We start from the raw sequence: 16,751 nt of genomic DNA on the forward strand, positions 1-16,751 counted from the left end.
AAGCCGATAGAAAAAAACACTAATCTACAAACAACATGTTGGAGTGATGATTCATTTTTGATCCGCTTTAAATGTTGACTAAAATGATGATATTAATTTATTATTTATTTACACATAAATACAAGACTAGTCAATCAGTTTGAATCATTGTTTTTCACTGATTTTTAGTTTAACAAACTAGAATACAACAACTTAGTGAAATGTTTATTAAGAAATTATATTTTTTCATTCATTTATTAATTTTCCTTTGGCTTAGTCCCTGATTTATCAGAGGTCATCACAGCGGAGTCAACCACCAACTATTCCAGCTAGGGATGCTCCAATGAGGATTTTTGCAGCTAATACCGAGTAACAATTCCTTGTCATGGTGATCAGCCGATACCAAGTACTGATTCTGATTTATAATACATAAAGCACATTTTCCCTCTAAGTAGGATACTTAGGTGGATATCTCTCCTTACTTCAAGAGAATAAATTAAAGATGTTGCATATAACTCCTTAAACATGTCTCTTATAACCATTTAGTGTGAACATGTCATGGTCAGAAGCAGTTTTACAGGAAGTAGAATTCACGTCTTAATGAAGTTTGGAGCGCATATTTGATGCATAAGAAGTTAAAATTCACACCTATAAATCAATTACTTCTTTACTAAAAGGAAATAGGTCCATAAACTGCTGTTTATTGCAATAAATATATTACAATAAGTTATACTATTAAATATAATAAGTTAAAAATTATTTCTAAGTTTTTTTTCCTAATATTTCCCCAATATATACCCTTATAACTTACAATATTGTTGAAAAGACAGAACTTTCAGTTCTTATATGTCCTCTGTTTGTAAACTCGTAAACAAACACTTGTGATTGGTTCATGTGATTGGCCAGATCAGCAAGTACCGACCGAGTCATGAAATGTGATTATCGGCCGATACCGATCACTGGCCAATCAATTGGAGCACCCCTAATTCCAGCATATGTTTTACACAGCAGATGCCCTTCCAGCCTCAACCAAGTACTGGGAAACACCCATACACACTCACACACTAAGGCCAAATTAGTTCATCCTATTCACTTACAGCCCTTGGACTCTGGGTGAAACCAGAGCACCTGAAGGAAACCCACGCGAACACGGGAAGAACATGCGAACTCCACACTTCTTGCTGTGAGGCAACAATGCTAACTACTGAGCCAACGTGCCGCCCGAAGTATATTTCTTTGGTTTTAATATATTTGATTTGAATTTATACTTGTGATGCAACGCATTCTCGTGAGATGAATTTGATCATCATCACCCCAGTCTTCATCATGTCACATGATCCTTCAGCAATCATTTTCATCTGTTGATTTGCTGCTCACTTATGATGAGCTATTATTGGTGCTCGTTTATGATTGATGTCTTTATTATCAATGTTTATGTATATTAATTTATGGAAACCTTTATACCATTTACTTTTCTGGATTCGTTGATAAACAGACATAAAATCAGTTGTTTGAAATGTAAATAATATTTCACAATATTACTGATTCTAATCATTTTTTGATCAAGTTACCTAGTTCATTTATTTAAAATATTAAATAATATACATTTTAATTTAGATTAGTTGAAACAGTGGACCTCTGGGTAACACTTTAAAATAATGGTTCATTAATTAATGTTCGTTAATGTATTACTAACATGAAAAAATATCAGTAATACATTTATCATACCTCTGTTAGTGTTATTTAAGTTAAATAACATTAGTTTGTGTTAACTCACATTGCATTAACTAATGTGAACAAGCATAACTTTGGATTTTAATAATGCATTCGTAATTAATTAGTATTAATAAATAGGCCAGGTGTCTGATAGTATTAATAAGTGCTTCACAAGATTATTCATAATTAGTTAAAGTTAGTAAATACATGAACTAACATTAACTAATGGACCATTATTGTAAAGTGTTACTGTCGTCTGTTTTAGATAAAAGATTATGCTTGCTTCATTTATTCATATTTAAGTTCTTAGTTTAAAAAGTATAATATCATAACTGTTTGTGTGCAATATTTGTACATAATTGTGACTACACAACACAGCCGCACATACATTAGTGCTTAATTATGACTGTAACATCTATGAGAGAAAGCAGTGAAATGGCAAGAGTCAATGGGTGATTGTTGTGATTTTTAAGACAATTAGCTGTGCGCATCGACTTCCCTGTGTTGTGCGGTGTCAGGCTCCAGCCTGGCCGTCCTGTTCTCTCCCCGGGACGGCCCAAACAATAGCCACTATGTACAGAAGCACAAGGGACAGGAGTGTGTGTGTAGTGTAGTGTAGCATTTGTTGAACATTTACGTCTATGCTGATTGACTTATTTCTCTGAGTGTTGGAACTGGAATTACTGGAGTAGTGTGTTTTCTTCAAGACAATGTTTACTTCACTTTAAATTTAGAAATGACAACTCGGACAAGCTTAAATGTCTTTTAGTTAGTCTCACTTAAAAAAATTACATTTGCTGCTTGTTCAAACTATTTAATATGGGTCGAACAACACAATTCTTAAGTTTAATTTTTGGATAACTTGATTGTTTTATATTTAATCCACTTAAAATTGTAACAGCAATTAAGTTTTTGATTTTTTATTTCCACAACATGAAGGAATTGTGTGAATCCCTGCATTATTTTTTTTACAGTACTGTATAGTATCACCTCAGTTGTCTTTTGAGTGTCTTCTATGTGTACATCAGGGGTGCCCAAACTCGGTCCTGGAGAGCCGGCATCTTGCAGACTTTAGCACCAACTTGTCTCAACACACCTGCATGAATGTTTCTTGAAAGCCTTGATTAGCTTGGCCAGGTGTCTAATTGTGTTGGACCCAAACTTTGCAGGACACTGGCCCTCCAGGACTGAGTTTGGGCACTCCTGGTTTAGATGTTACTTCATGACATTGTTTTAAATATTTTGTTAATATGCAGTTGTTATTGCTCATTGGCACATTGATACCTGCATTCCTAAAGTGAATGGTTCCAGACGGGCGTTTTCACACAATTAGCATAGAAGAAGCATTTTAGTTCCCTAAACACCCTTGCAGTGAACTTGTTGATAAAAGGAATTATGTGAGTATAAAGTGTGAGTAAAAAGTTGAATATTTAACCAACAGTTTATATTTAACTTGTTGAAAAGGCACAAAACTCACTCTACAGGAATACATTTTACTATCATTGAGTAAAAACAGGTAATAATTTAGTAATAATTTAGTTAAAAACAAATGATGGTCAGTTCATGAAATTAAATTTATTACGGTATTGCATATTTACTCCAAGCTAGGTCTTCACAAGAGATTTAAAGCTCGTAGAAGCTACTCTCATTTCAATGAGCTATCTTTAAGAAAATCAAATGGTCTACTTCTTATCAAGAATCAAAATGTTCTTTAAATAATAAAAAAAAAATTCACATTAATAAATAAATGGATATTTTAAGAGCCACTCATTTATAGATTGTTTTGGAAACCAAAAATGCTTTTTTTCTAAAGTCCTATAGCGTTTGTTTTAAAGACGAAATTGAGACATACGCACTTCTGGCTACATAATTCGTGAAATGTATATAGGGGTACATTTTCAGAATAAGCCTGTGTTGTTTTCTTTTGACAAAAAAACATTTTACTGAATCTAAAGGTGCCATGAATGTCAACAAATCCTCATGGAACCATCAATGCCAATAGAGTACCATGTACCTAAACTAATAAAAGCCAATGCACTCTCATGGCAATTTGTAAATATTTGATTTAGTGACGTTTTGCTCGTCTCCCAATCAGTAGTAGGTTTAGGGGCACACCTCATTTTAAAAATCACATCTATTTACATGAATAAAATTGCTTGAAGTTGTATGAATTAGCCACTTTTCTATCATAAAATAGATGTGCTTCCTCTTGAAATTAGACTGGAAAAGCAGAAAAATTCTTAATAAAAATTAGCGAGTCCTCTAACATAATGAGCGTCAAAGAATCACTGAAGGATCTTTATTTTTTTTACTGTCCCGCAGCACTGCTCTCTGTGTGGCTGTGTAATAAAAATGCTTGCATTCCACTTGTGTCATCCAGTGTAAATGATGCATACTAGTGTGCGGAGGACTCTTGATTTTTGCACTGACCAAGGCTCTGAGCGCTGCCACATCCCTGTGCTCTGGGCCAGGAGGAACAGTGCTGTGCATTGTGGGCTGAGCAGAGATGGTGTCAGTTTATGAATGGGCCGAGTGGATGGAACAATGCTCCCCGCTCTGAGCCTCTGACATTTTCATATAGAACGGTGGAGTTGAAAGGAGCCCACCTCCTCCTCCTCCTCCTCCTCTCCCCCGTCCGGCCCGCCCCGCCTGGTACAGAAGGTGGCTAGAGAGGCCTCCATCCCATCAGCATGCGTGCGTGTCATTGTGAATGTTTGTCATGCTATGGTTTTCCTCTGCTGATTAATGCTTGATTTGAGCCGTGGACGTTTGGAAGCGTTTGACTGGTGAGTCTTAATGCGTTTTTAAATTTTTAATGCCACGTTCATGATTATGCATCATGTTAAGGGGTTATTTTTATAGAACTTGTCTTGCTGCTCTGATAAGTTGACAGAGATGCATGAAACTTGACACATGAATCAAAGCTTGATTGTTGACTGTTGTTAATAATTGTTTTAATCATCCTGTTATGGCCTGGAAGTGTAATTGTATTCAAATAGAATGCAAATGTATTGTCGGTAAGATAAGATAAAGAATTTTGATGTAAAGAGATACTAAACAGAGGGAAACTGTTAGTTCAGTCATGCATGGTTATGTGTCAAGCAGTGCCAACATACTCCTGCCAAACACCTCAGTCACTCATTTGAATTACATAGTAGGGCTTTATCACATCCCACTTTAGGTTAGTTATGGTAGTTTGCTCTCTCTTGTATTTCTAACCTATCTAATCTAATAGTTCTGAGCCATAGAGACTCTTTTAAGCTTCCATTCTACCTAATAATTCTAATCCAGTATTTAATTAAGAGTCATTTAAACTTCCTGTCTGTCTGTCTGTCTGTCTGTCTGTCTACCTACCTACCTACCTACCTACCTACCTACCTACCTACCTACCTACCTACCTACCTACCTACCTACCTACCTACCTACCTACCTACCTACCTACCTATCTATCTATCTATCTATCTATCTATCTATCTATCTATCTATCTATCTATCTATCTATCTATCTATCTATCTATCTATCTATCTATCTATCTATCTATCTATCTATCTATCTGGCAACCTAACAATGTGAATACAACATGTATACAATGGGAACTAGCAACTCAACTCTAGCAGCTACCCAGAACTACCTAGTAGCAACCATGAGAAACTTATAAAAAGCACCCTAGCAACTGTATAGAAGACACCCAGAAAACCCTAGCAACCTCATCAAACACCCTAGCATCTGTTACACAACCCCGATTAAACACCCTACTGCACAAACCCAGCCACTAGGTTACATTTTTAAAGTTTTAAAGTATTTTAAAGTTAATGAGCCATCTTTAACCCAACATTTGGGCTTGTCTATATTGTCTATGTATATTATCCAAATTTAAATTGAAGTAACCCAGCTGTGTAGAGTGTAGCAATGGCCTGTTTACCCTAGCAAGCACCCAGAACACCTTAACAAGCATACCGAATAGCAATCTATCTAAACGAACTGCATCACATTTGTAAAACACCTTCACACTAGAATTTTTAAAATCAACATCAAATTTTGTTTTTTCTTAACTATTTTAATTAGTTCAAAGATTGACATAAGAACAGTGGTGTAAAAGATAAATTAAAATTACATAAAATAACTTTTTTTTTTTTTGAGGGAAAAAATACAATACAAAAATAAACCTTACAGTTTCCTTCTTTATAGTTTTTTTTTGTTTTAACCCAAGTCCCAACCCAAGAACTGAACATCCAAAGGCAGCTTAACACAATAGTTAGAGTCAAATACAGTAATTAAAGTCATGCATGTCGTGACATAACAGTAATGATAGAAGAAAGAAAAAAACTATTACAAATAACAATTACAAATTAATAAAAATTGCAGGACAAATAACATTAAAGACAAGAAACAAAATGAAGTGGATACAAAGAGATATACAGATTATTTAAACACAGATGCTTTCAAATTTTTAAAATATGATAAAATAGGTTCCCAGTACGTATAGAACCTGTCAACCGAACCCCTTAGTGTCTTAATCTTTTTTAAAAAAGACATCACATCTTCAAAGCAGGCTGTCACAGATGGGGTTAAATAACTATTATTGAGTAGTTTTTACATGTCTAACGTAAATGTGTACTTTTACTTGAGTATATTTTTAGTGCTATGCTTTTACTTTCACTTTTACTTTGCTATTTTCCTTTAACCCGCAGTCACCACTTTAGATGCTTGTTTTTTCTTCTCTATGGTGATAAGTAGACTAATCAATCTTGTGATTCCCATCCAATCAATCGCATCACACTGACCAACCTCAAGACAGAAGCATAAAAAGTGTCTAAGAAGATGCTAAAGGATTACATGCAATGAGCTAGACACTGTTTCTACTGCATGATGAATGGTGCCTACATGATGGCTTAAATCACCAACTGGCCTTAAACAGTGCAGATTGTATTTTTTTACACACATTCACCACCATGTTTTCTATCAGGGCTGCACGAGCTTGGTTTGTAACTCCAAATGCTATACATTCGTTAGTCAGTGTTCTGAACCTAAGTCTTAACATATTGTCACAGCTAGATTTTTGCCTCATTTTTTCACAGCGTAATACTCACTACTCTTGGGTAATGTACTTTTTGAATAGTATTTACAAGAGATACTTTTTTGGCAAGTAATGGTGCTTTTACTTGAGTAGGATTTTTCAGTACTCTTCCACCACTGCATAAGAATACGAGACAGTAATGAGAATTAGCAAAGAGCAGTTCAGTCATGCATGGTTATGTGTCGCGCAGTGCCAGCGCACTTCTGCCAAACACCTCAGTCACTCTCTTGAACGACATTGTAGGGCTTCATCACATCCCACTTTAGGTTAACAGCATCCTGGCGCCACTTTGGATCTGTTCTGGATTACTCATAAATGCTCTATGCTATAGAACAACAGCTTTTGTTGGTGCTGATAATTTTAGCAGAGCTGGGTAATGTTGCCTGCAATCTGTTACCAAGGTTGTCGGCCATTGCAAGTTGTTCCGAAAAAAGAAATCAGTAAGCTATAAAGCAGCCATTTTAAAGCATTTTGATGGCAGTGACTCCGAATTTTAGTTTGTTGTAGTTCATGTTTCAGAACCAAGGAAGACTGTTCACTGTAAAAATCAACCCAGGCTCATTCTGAAAACGTACCGCTATATACATTTCTAGAGAGTGCCAATTACGTCCCAGGAGCTACTTTTTTTTTTTTGCAGTTTTTGTTTTCACAAATCCACCTAAAGGCCACTGTGTACGCTTTTTCAGGTCTCAGATTTCTTTCGTGAGTGCCATTCGCACCTGCTGTTCTCGCTTAAATCCACCAGAGGCCGCTGTCGACTGACTGACTGACCAGTCGACTTAATCCACCCTCCTTCCTTGCCTAAACCAAACCAATAGTGTTTTAAAAAGCACCAATTGACACGACCACCCACTTCCTTAAACCCAACCAACAGTTTTCAAAGGCAATCCAGAAAAAGAAAAGCTCTTGCCTGATTTTTACCACAATTTCAGATTTTACCACACTCTCACTCTGTTGTTTACTTGTTTACTTTATTTTTTCGATTCTGTTTTTGTCTCACCTGCTTTCTGGAACCGTTCTTCACCAGACTCAAACACTGTCGATCATGAACTTTGTCTGATCTCTGTCGCGCTTTAGATGGCCTTGTGAAAAACTACGGGGCACAGGGCAGATTCTGCTCTTCTTCTTGACTTTGTGGCTGTTCATCAAGACGACAAGGTTAGTTTAAGCTCGGGTCAACCATGGCTCATTATTATATGTATATATTATTATAGTGTAATGTCTCGGCTATGTATTCAAAACATGGCGGTTCCTTTGTTTTCATTCTGGCTTGTTGCACGAGCAAGTGATGCATCTCTGTAAACCAATAGTGTTCAGCTGCGCGTCTAGCTCTGCCTTTTGGTACCGATTTGCTGTTCTAGGTACCCTTTGCAAAGGGTACCCAAAAAGTGGTACAATGGAAACGGCCATAAAAGCATACAGAACCGAACCGTACCATACCACTCAGTGGACACAGAGCAAAACAGACCTGTTGCTATGAAAACAACTCTCAGATGAGTTATGAAGAATGAAACTATCCTGGATCGTGTTGCTTGCTTTTGACCGCCGTACATAATTAAAAGGAAACACGCCCAAAGTTGTCTTCTTTACAGTGGTTGGTTGGCATCTATCAATCCCACAATGCTTGTAAATGCTGTAAACAAGAAGATATAGGCTAGACTGCAGCCAAAATTAATTATTTACCAAGTAACAGACAACTGCACCATATTGTAACAATAACGGAGTTAGTATATTTAAAAAGTAATGCATTACAGCACATTAGTTACTATACTATAGTACATTAGTTACTGTCAAATGTAATGGCGTTACAGTAACGCATTACTAGTAACGTGTTATTGCCTAACACTGCCCATAACCAAGGAAGACTGTACACTGTAAAATAATGCTGAGTTCCACACAATCGATCTGTGTTGGGACAACATTAGGGATTAAATTAATTTATTAGTTTTTACAAATTTAAGTGGATTGAGCGTAAAACAGTTAAGTTGCCCCCTCCCCCCACAGAAACCCTCAATATTGTGTTGTTTCCACTCATTTTAAATAAGTAATTTGAACAAAGAGCAAACTTCATTTGTTGAGTGTAGTAATCTAGTTCATGTAGTCTAAAATACTTTCTGTCCTGAACAGATTTCCGAGTAGCGGTTTTCTTTGGGACTGAAGTGTTACAATACAGAGGGAAATGCACTGGAAATTTGGCACTGAGATTCACAAAAATGAGCAGCGGATTAGCATGGATTCTCCTCTTGGAGTGTGGGACGGGCCTTGCCTTTGTAAATTGGACCCGGTCCTCTGTTTTCACAGTCTGAAACGTGGACAGGAAGCTGCTATGTAGTGAAGGTAGACTACTGAGACTGCCATCTGCCCCTGTGGACTGTATAGCAAGCTGAGGAATATTTTAGGCTAGAAACACACAATTGTTTTGTTGAATATATGCAAGAGTATAGTTTTTATTTTATGAGGATTCTGTCAAAAATAATTGATAACGCGATATTAATAAATCTTTCACTAACACTACTGGCTTAATAAACTACTAATTAGCTGTTTATTAATAGTAGTTGTGTTTAGGTTTTTGGGTAGGTTTAGGGATGCAGAATACGGTCATACTTTATAACTACTAATGAAGAGTTAATAACTTAATTATAGTCAAGTAATAAGCCAGTGGTTAATATCATGAATAGTGACCTAAACTGAAGTGTTGCCAAAAAATAAAAATATTCTGGTTAAAATTTCATGTTAACTCACAGTGCATTAACTGCTGTCAACAAGCATGAATTTGGATTTTAATAATGCATCAGTAAACTTTGAACTATTAATAAACGCTGTATAATACAATACATTAACTAACATCGATTAATGAAACCTTATTATAAAGTGTGATCATACACTGTAAAAAATTCAACATAGGCTCATTCTGAAAACATAGCCCTATAAACATTTCTGGAGATTGTGAATTATGTAGCCAGAGCTACTTATGGCTGCATTTCATCTTTAAAACAAATGCTACGAGGTGGAATGACACCGTTCCTTTTCTCGCTTACCAGCTGACTGATTGCCTCCATATGGATGGCTTTCCCGCTGTTACCAGTTTGTCTGGTAGCTCGACACATACGTCCGCGGACTTGAGACGCAGAGCGGAGTTGACCGTGACAACATGGTTCGAGTCCAGTGAAGAACAGTTCCAAAAAGCAGGTCAACAAAACAACAAAGCTAGACAAAACAAAAGCTAAAAGTAAATAACAGGGTAAGAATGTGGTAAAATCTGAAAACGTGGTAAAAATCAGGGGGCTTTTCTTTTTCTGGATTGCTTTTTAAAACATTGTCGGTTGTGTTTAAGGAAGGGGTAAGCGGGTCAATCGGTGCTTTTTAAAACACTATTGGTAGGGTTCAGGGAAGGGGGGGTGGGGGTCATCGGTGATTGGTCAGTCAGTCAGCCGACAGCGGCCTCTGGTGGATTTATAAATTTGAGATCTGAAAAAGCGTACACAGCGGCCTCTTTTGGACAAAAACTACAAAAAACGTAGCTCCTGTGACGTATTTGGCACTCTCCAGAAATGTATTTAGGGGTACGTAATCAGAATGAGCTTGGGTTGCAACAATTATATGACCAAAAGTCATGACAACTGTTTTTATGTTACTTTAACTTATTTCAATAAGTTAATCACAGTTTCAAATGGATTTTTAAATTATGCGAAGTTTACCAAAATTTTTAGCCAGTGTGATTGATGTAAGTTGAAATGACTAGAAAATTTAAACAAAAAAATTAAGGCAGCAATATTTTTTTAGAGTGTATATATTTGTGTAATTTAGTAATTAATTAATAATTCTGATTGGTTAAAGTACAGGTAAGAATGTAGGATTATTTCAAGTGGTAGACCTGTCCAAATCATTTTAAAGCTGAGCCATATTTATAACCTGACTCATGGATTACTGCTCACATTAGTCATATTTATCCAATGTAACCTCTTAATTTTTAAGCTGCATGAGCTCTGTGCTGAGATCTGGGCTTTATTAATTACCCCAAAGTTCTTACTCCACGTCAAAATGATCTCCTGGTGATGATAGCAATCGTGTTATCATACTATGCTGTGTGTTTTATTAACTGACAGGCGTTTGTAATCCCTCCCACTGAATGATGAGCTACTGTGAATATGCCCTGTAAAGTGTGTACATTCATAAACACACTTATACAGCAAAGCGTGTGGGAGGGCCAGCAGTCCTGCTTTTACCACCATCTGCTGCTCTGGTAAATTTAGAGGTGGCCAGGCTTATGGACGCAGGCCTCGTCACAGGCTCACTGTAAAGCCTGCTGGGAACAGACCTGCTCTCCGCAATATCTATAGCACAAGCTGCACGTATGTATACAGATCCGGGAATGCACAATGTTGAATTGCTTGAGCGTTTCAAGGTGCAGTCGGTCATTTCCCGCCTCATTTAAATGCAGAAATTAACTATGCTCAATTGAGTTAATTTCATCCTTTTTTTTCATCCCAGGCTCATTGTGGATACGTATTCAGGTCTGCATTTCTGGGTACTGCAAAATACATACCCAGAGCTAGGTCTGCTTCTGTTTTTGTTTTCGCAAATCCACCAGAGGCCGCTGTATACATTTTTGATGATCTCAAATTTCTCTTGTACGTGCCATTTACGCATCCTCTTCTCGCATAAATCCACCAGATGGCGCAATATGCATTACAGCCGACCAATTTGCTATCGACTGACCCACCCACCCCCTTCCCTAAACCCAATGGATTAGGTTTTCAGAAGCAATCTAGGAAATAACAGCCTATATTTTCTGATTTTACCATATTTTCAGCCTGTTATTTATTTGTTTATTTATTTTTGTTATCCTTTTTGCTTTTGTTTTACCTGTTTTTTGGAACCGTTCTTTGCCAGACTTGAACTCTTTTATCACAGTCCACTCTGCTTTGCATCCCAAGACTATTGGTGTACACGGCGAGCTACTGGATAACACCGGAAAAGCCGTCCATACAGAGGTAATCGGTCAGCGGTAGCACAAAAAGAAACAGAAGTTGTTGATGGCGTCATACCGCCCCATATCGTTTCTTTTACCGCAGGTAAGACAAAAACAGAATTCAAAAAATAACAAAAAAAACGAGGAAATAACAGGTTGAGAATGTGGTAAAACGTGGTAAAAATCAGGTAAAGCTTTTTCTGGATTGCTTTTTAAATTTGTCGGTTGGGTTTAAGGAAGTGGGGCGGTCAATCTGTGCTTTTGAAAACACTATTGGTTGGGTTTAGGGAAGGAGGAGGGTGGGTCAGTCGATCGGTCAGTCAGTCAGTCAGACAGTCAGACAACAGCAGCCTCTAGTGGATTTACGCGAGAACAGCAGGCGCGAAGGGCACCCGCGAGAGAAATTTGAGATCTAAAAAAGCGTGCACAGCGGCCTCTGGTAGATTCGTGAGAACAAAAACTGCAAAAAAAAGTACCTCCTGGGATGTATTTGGCGGTCTCCAGAAGTGTATATGAGGTACATTTTCAGAATTTTCAGAATGAGAGTTTTTTTTTACTTTCTATAATTCAAAAGGTTAATTATAATTAATTATTATTATTTTTTATTTTATTGTGAAATGGTAATTTGTACGGGCAGCACGGTGACTAATTAGTTAGCATGGTCACCTCAGAGCAAGAAGGTTGCTGGTTCGAGTCCCAATGGAACCTGGAGGTCTTTCTTTGTGGAGTTTGTTTTCCTATTTACAGTCCATGAGCTAAGGGTGAATTGGAGAAACTAGTATGGGGCGTAGTATGTGAATGGGAGAGTGTGTGGGTGTTTCCCATCACTGAGGGTTTACTCACAGGGCTGGGTTGTGGCAGGAAGAGCATATGGAAGAAAACAAAACTAGAGATTTTTCATTTAGCCTGGAAAGATAGTATACTTAACTTTTATAAAAGTCTGCCAGATCTGCTTATTTTTCAACTTGAATAGTTATATTGGAATAGTAGTCTATTAGTATTTTAATAATGGTCTAATAGTCTATGTTAAGCTGCTTTGACGCAATCTACATTGTAATATAACTTTGTAATATTGACATATTTTACATTGTGCTATAGAAATAAAGATGATTCGAATTTAATTGAATAATTCAAATGGTGGTAAGATAATATTATTTTGAATGGTTATAGTGATAAAAGCAATTAAACGATTATTAAATATGAAATCGTTTTCATTGCTATTATAGAATTTTACAAAATGTATTCTATATATAGCATATTTTAATATATTAAAAATTATTGTTGTTGTTTTTGTTTTATAGTCACACTGGGTAAAAATATAAGGTTTCTTTCTTTCTTTTTTGTGAGCTGCATTGTCTGATAGCTGTTTCCGACACCCACTATATTTCAGGCAATTCATTGGAAGTATGAGACAGAACACCATGGTTCCAGTGCCACATGTTTTGGGATGAACAAACTGCTCTCTAATATCAGACAGATCTGTCACTCCCTCACACACACACAGACACACACAAACTTTCCTTTGAGTGAAGGATGCAGAAGCATAGAAAGGTCATTTACCAGCTTTACTGATGTAATACACACATTGTAATGTGAGTGTGTGTTGGCATGAGGTACACTATTCATATGTGTGTGCTGTAGCATGTGTGTGTGTGTGTGGGGTGTTGTGGTATGTCTTGCTTCTTGATTTCACACAGGCTCCTTGTTGTGCATTCGTTCTACAGCCCCCTCAATCAACTATGGGAGTCCCAGTGACAACTCTCCATACGAGAGTCATATATATATATATATATATATATATATATATATATATATATATATATATATATATATATATATATATATATATATATGTATATATATATATATATATAGTTTAAGTCAAAATTATTACCCCCCCCCCCCCTTACATTTAAAAAAAAATATTTCACAGTGTTTTCACAGTTTGTCTGATAATATTTTTTCTTCTGGAGAAAGTCTTATTTGTTTTATTTCGGCTAGAATAAAAGCAGTTTTCAATATTCTTTTACCTTCGCCACGAGGACAGTGCATAATATTGTAGTAATTCTGCACTATACTAGTATTCAGCTTAAAGTAGTTTAAAGCAATTTAAAGGCAGGTCTATTAGTAAAACTAGGCAAGTTAAGTTAATTAAGCAAGTCATTGGACAACAATGGTTTATTCTGTAGCCAATGCCTAACAGCGTTGACCTTAAACATTATTATTATTATTATGTTTGGTTTTTTTTAACTGCTTTTTTTCCGCAGCCAAACTAAAAGAAATAAGAGTTTCTCCAGAAGAAAAAATATTATGGATGCTGCACACTGGTGGAGGTGTGGAAAGACCCCTTCACCCTCATGATTGTGAAGCTCTTTGGGTGTGTGGCCATACACAATAATTGCTCTATAAAAATACACACATTACATTACATATGCATTATATATGCTCTCCAAGGTTACATTTATTTAATTTAAAATAGAGTAAAAATTAAAATATGTGAGGTTTTATAGTGAAATACAAAAATAAAGCATATTTTTACATACATAAGCAGTTCAACATAGAAGTTCTAGTAATTTGAAACTGTCAGTCCAGTTTTCAGAGTTAAAGTTTAGTTTAGTTCAGTTCAGTGTGCACTCTCAGAAATAAAGGTACAGGAGCTGTCACTGTTTCAGTACATTTAAAAGATACATATTTGTACCCAAATAGTCCACAGTGGAACCAAAAAGGTGCATATTAGTACCCAAACCTTTGAGGTACCATTATGGACCCTTTAGGTACAACTATGTACGTTTTGAAAAGGTACTACCCCAGTGACAGCTCCTGTACCTTTATTTCTGAGAGTGTGGTTTAATTTTCACTGCTGAAAGTCCATACACTGAAGAGCAAATCCATCGATGCGCAGCTCCACAAATATTAATGACAAAGCTGAATAATCAGCATCATTACTCCAGTCTTCAGTGTTACACAATACTTGGTGCTCAAGAAAATCTTATTATTATTATCAATGTAGAAAGCAGATATGCTGATTCATATTTTCTCATGAATCTTTTTTCCCCTGACCAGAAATGTTTGATTAACCAGAATGCATTTTCTGGATCTATTTGATCAATTTAAAGCACCCTTAAAGCAGAAAATTACTAAATTTCATTTCAAATATATACATGCAAGAACATGTTTGCTAAATAACAGACTATTCATTAACGTGTCCATTGGCTCATACAGTAAGCGACTCTAATTGACAAGAAAACTAGGTATTACACTTTGATGAAGATTACAAATGCTTACATGTTTTTACTGATGTAGAATAACACGCACCCATAAATCATTCACAATAAAACAAGAAATGTGCATTAACAAATTAAACCCGGCTCCATTACCACTTCGTTTCGAGTTAAAACAAACCAGCGATGGAGGAAAAATTCACAGATTTAGCTCATAAAGTGAGTCATGCATCAAAGATGAATATTCTGAAACCAGTGCCAGCTCATGCACTGTACCATCATCTGACCACTATAACAGAAATATACTTCCAAAAAACTATAAGCAACAATAATGACAGCCAGGCTAAAAAGGGAGGGATGTGATGGAGAGGAATGCGCAATGTGGGCTAAAGAAGAGGAATGCATGGAGGAAAATGTCTGCATATTCAAGGCTGCCCACGGCACACATTTGCCCGGCTTATAGCTAAAACTCTCTATCATCTCCTCTCCCTTTCTGTCTATCTCCGTCACCCTCCCTTTTTTGTCTTTTCTTCTCCTTATGCTTGCACCTCTAAAGAGCAGGAGGACTTTGAAGAACCAGGAGCTGAGAGAAGAGTTGGTCCCCTTTAGAAGAGTACCCAAGCCTGGACTGTGGATCTGGTATGAGGCAAGTGTCCTGGATGGTGCGAGGCTTGTTTGTGGAGCATGAATGGGTTTGTTTGTTCGGCTTGGGAATTGCTTCATCCTTTCTAACGCGTGCTGCCAGGGGTTTCAGCTCCAAGCAACAGCAGTTTGCTGCCTCTTAGATCTCGTGTGATGGGCATATAAATGAGTTGTGTTTTTCTGGAACAGCTGGTGTCATTATAATTATTCGGTTATGATTAACAAGAATTTAAAAAACAGAGAGGCTGCTAGGGAGTGTTTGTTTAATCAGGTTTATGTATGGTTTTAGTTGTTACTGTGTGAAATGTTGGTAGGTTTGACAAAATTCAACAGTGATTATGTAGAATTTTTCTGTGAAAAAGTTGTTTCACTTGAACAAATTGAAACACCAATTCTATTGGGTTGTTTATTGTAAATGTGTTCTAACAACAACAAAAATTATGAGCAATTCCAGCGTTATGGATGTGACATTTTCAGAAAAAAATCTAAAAATTAATTCACATAGAAAGTATATGTTAAGGTTATATTGACACATCTGTTTATATTTTCCAAAACAACTAACCACAGAGTTGTGGGAGCAGAAAAATATCAATCTGTAAACATTTTTTATACTTTAAATGAGGGAAATAATCATATGTTATGGATGTGACAAAAAAGTTTGCGAGTTTACAGTATACAACATACTTTGAAGAAATTCTGTCAATTAAACTGCACAGCCCAAAAGAAACAATGCTAATCAAACAGATAAGAGTCGGCTGGCTATAGAATAAACATGATTGATTTTATTTTATTTGACATTTTTGCATTAATAAGGAAAAAGTGTCATTATGGATGTGACACCTCTTCGTTATGGATGTGACAGCTGTGAAATTGCCACTTATGTGATTTTGGTAAATTAAACATAATAGTTTGAATCACTGATAGATACATTTATGAGTATTTCTAAAGTACTGTAAAATACTTACACAAAAATATGTAGAAATGGATTCTCTATTTTTTGAAAACCTTTTTTTTTTTCATGGCAAGGTTGACATTTGCATGGAATTGCTCATATATATATTTCGCACTTGATGGCAGGATAATATGAGTTTTTATTTTTTTTATATTGTCCACTTGACCTGATATAATTACTTTTAATAAACT

This window comes from Danio aesculapii, chromosome 15 (genome assembly GCF_903798145.1).
Source record: "Danio aesculapii chromosome 15, fDanAes4.1, whole genome shotgun sequence".
NCBI lineage: Eukaryota > Metazoa > Chordata > Actinopteri > Cypriniformes > Danionidae > Danio > Danio aesculapii.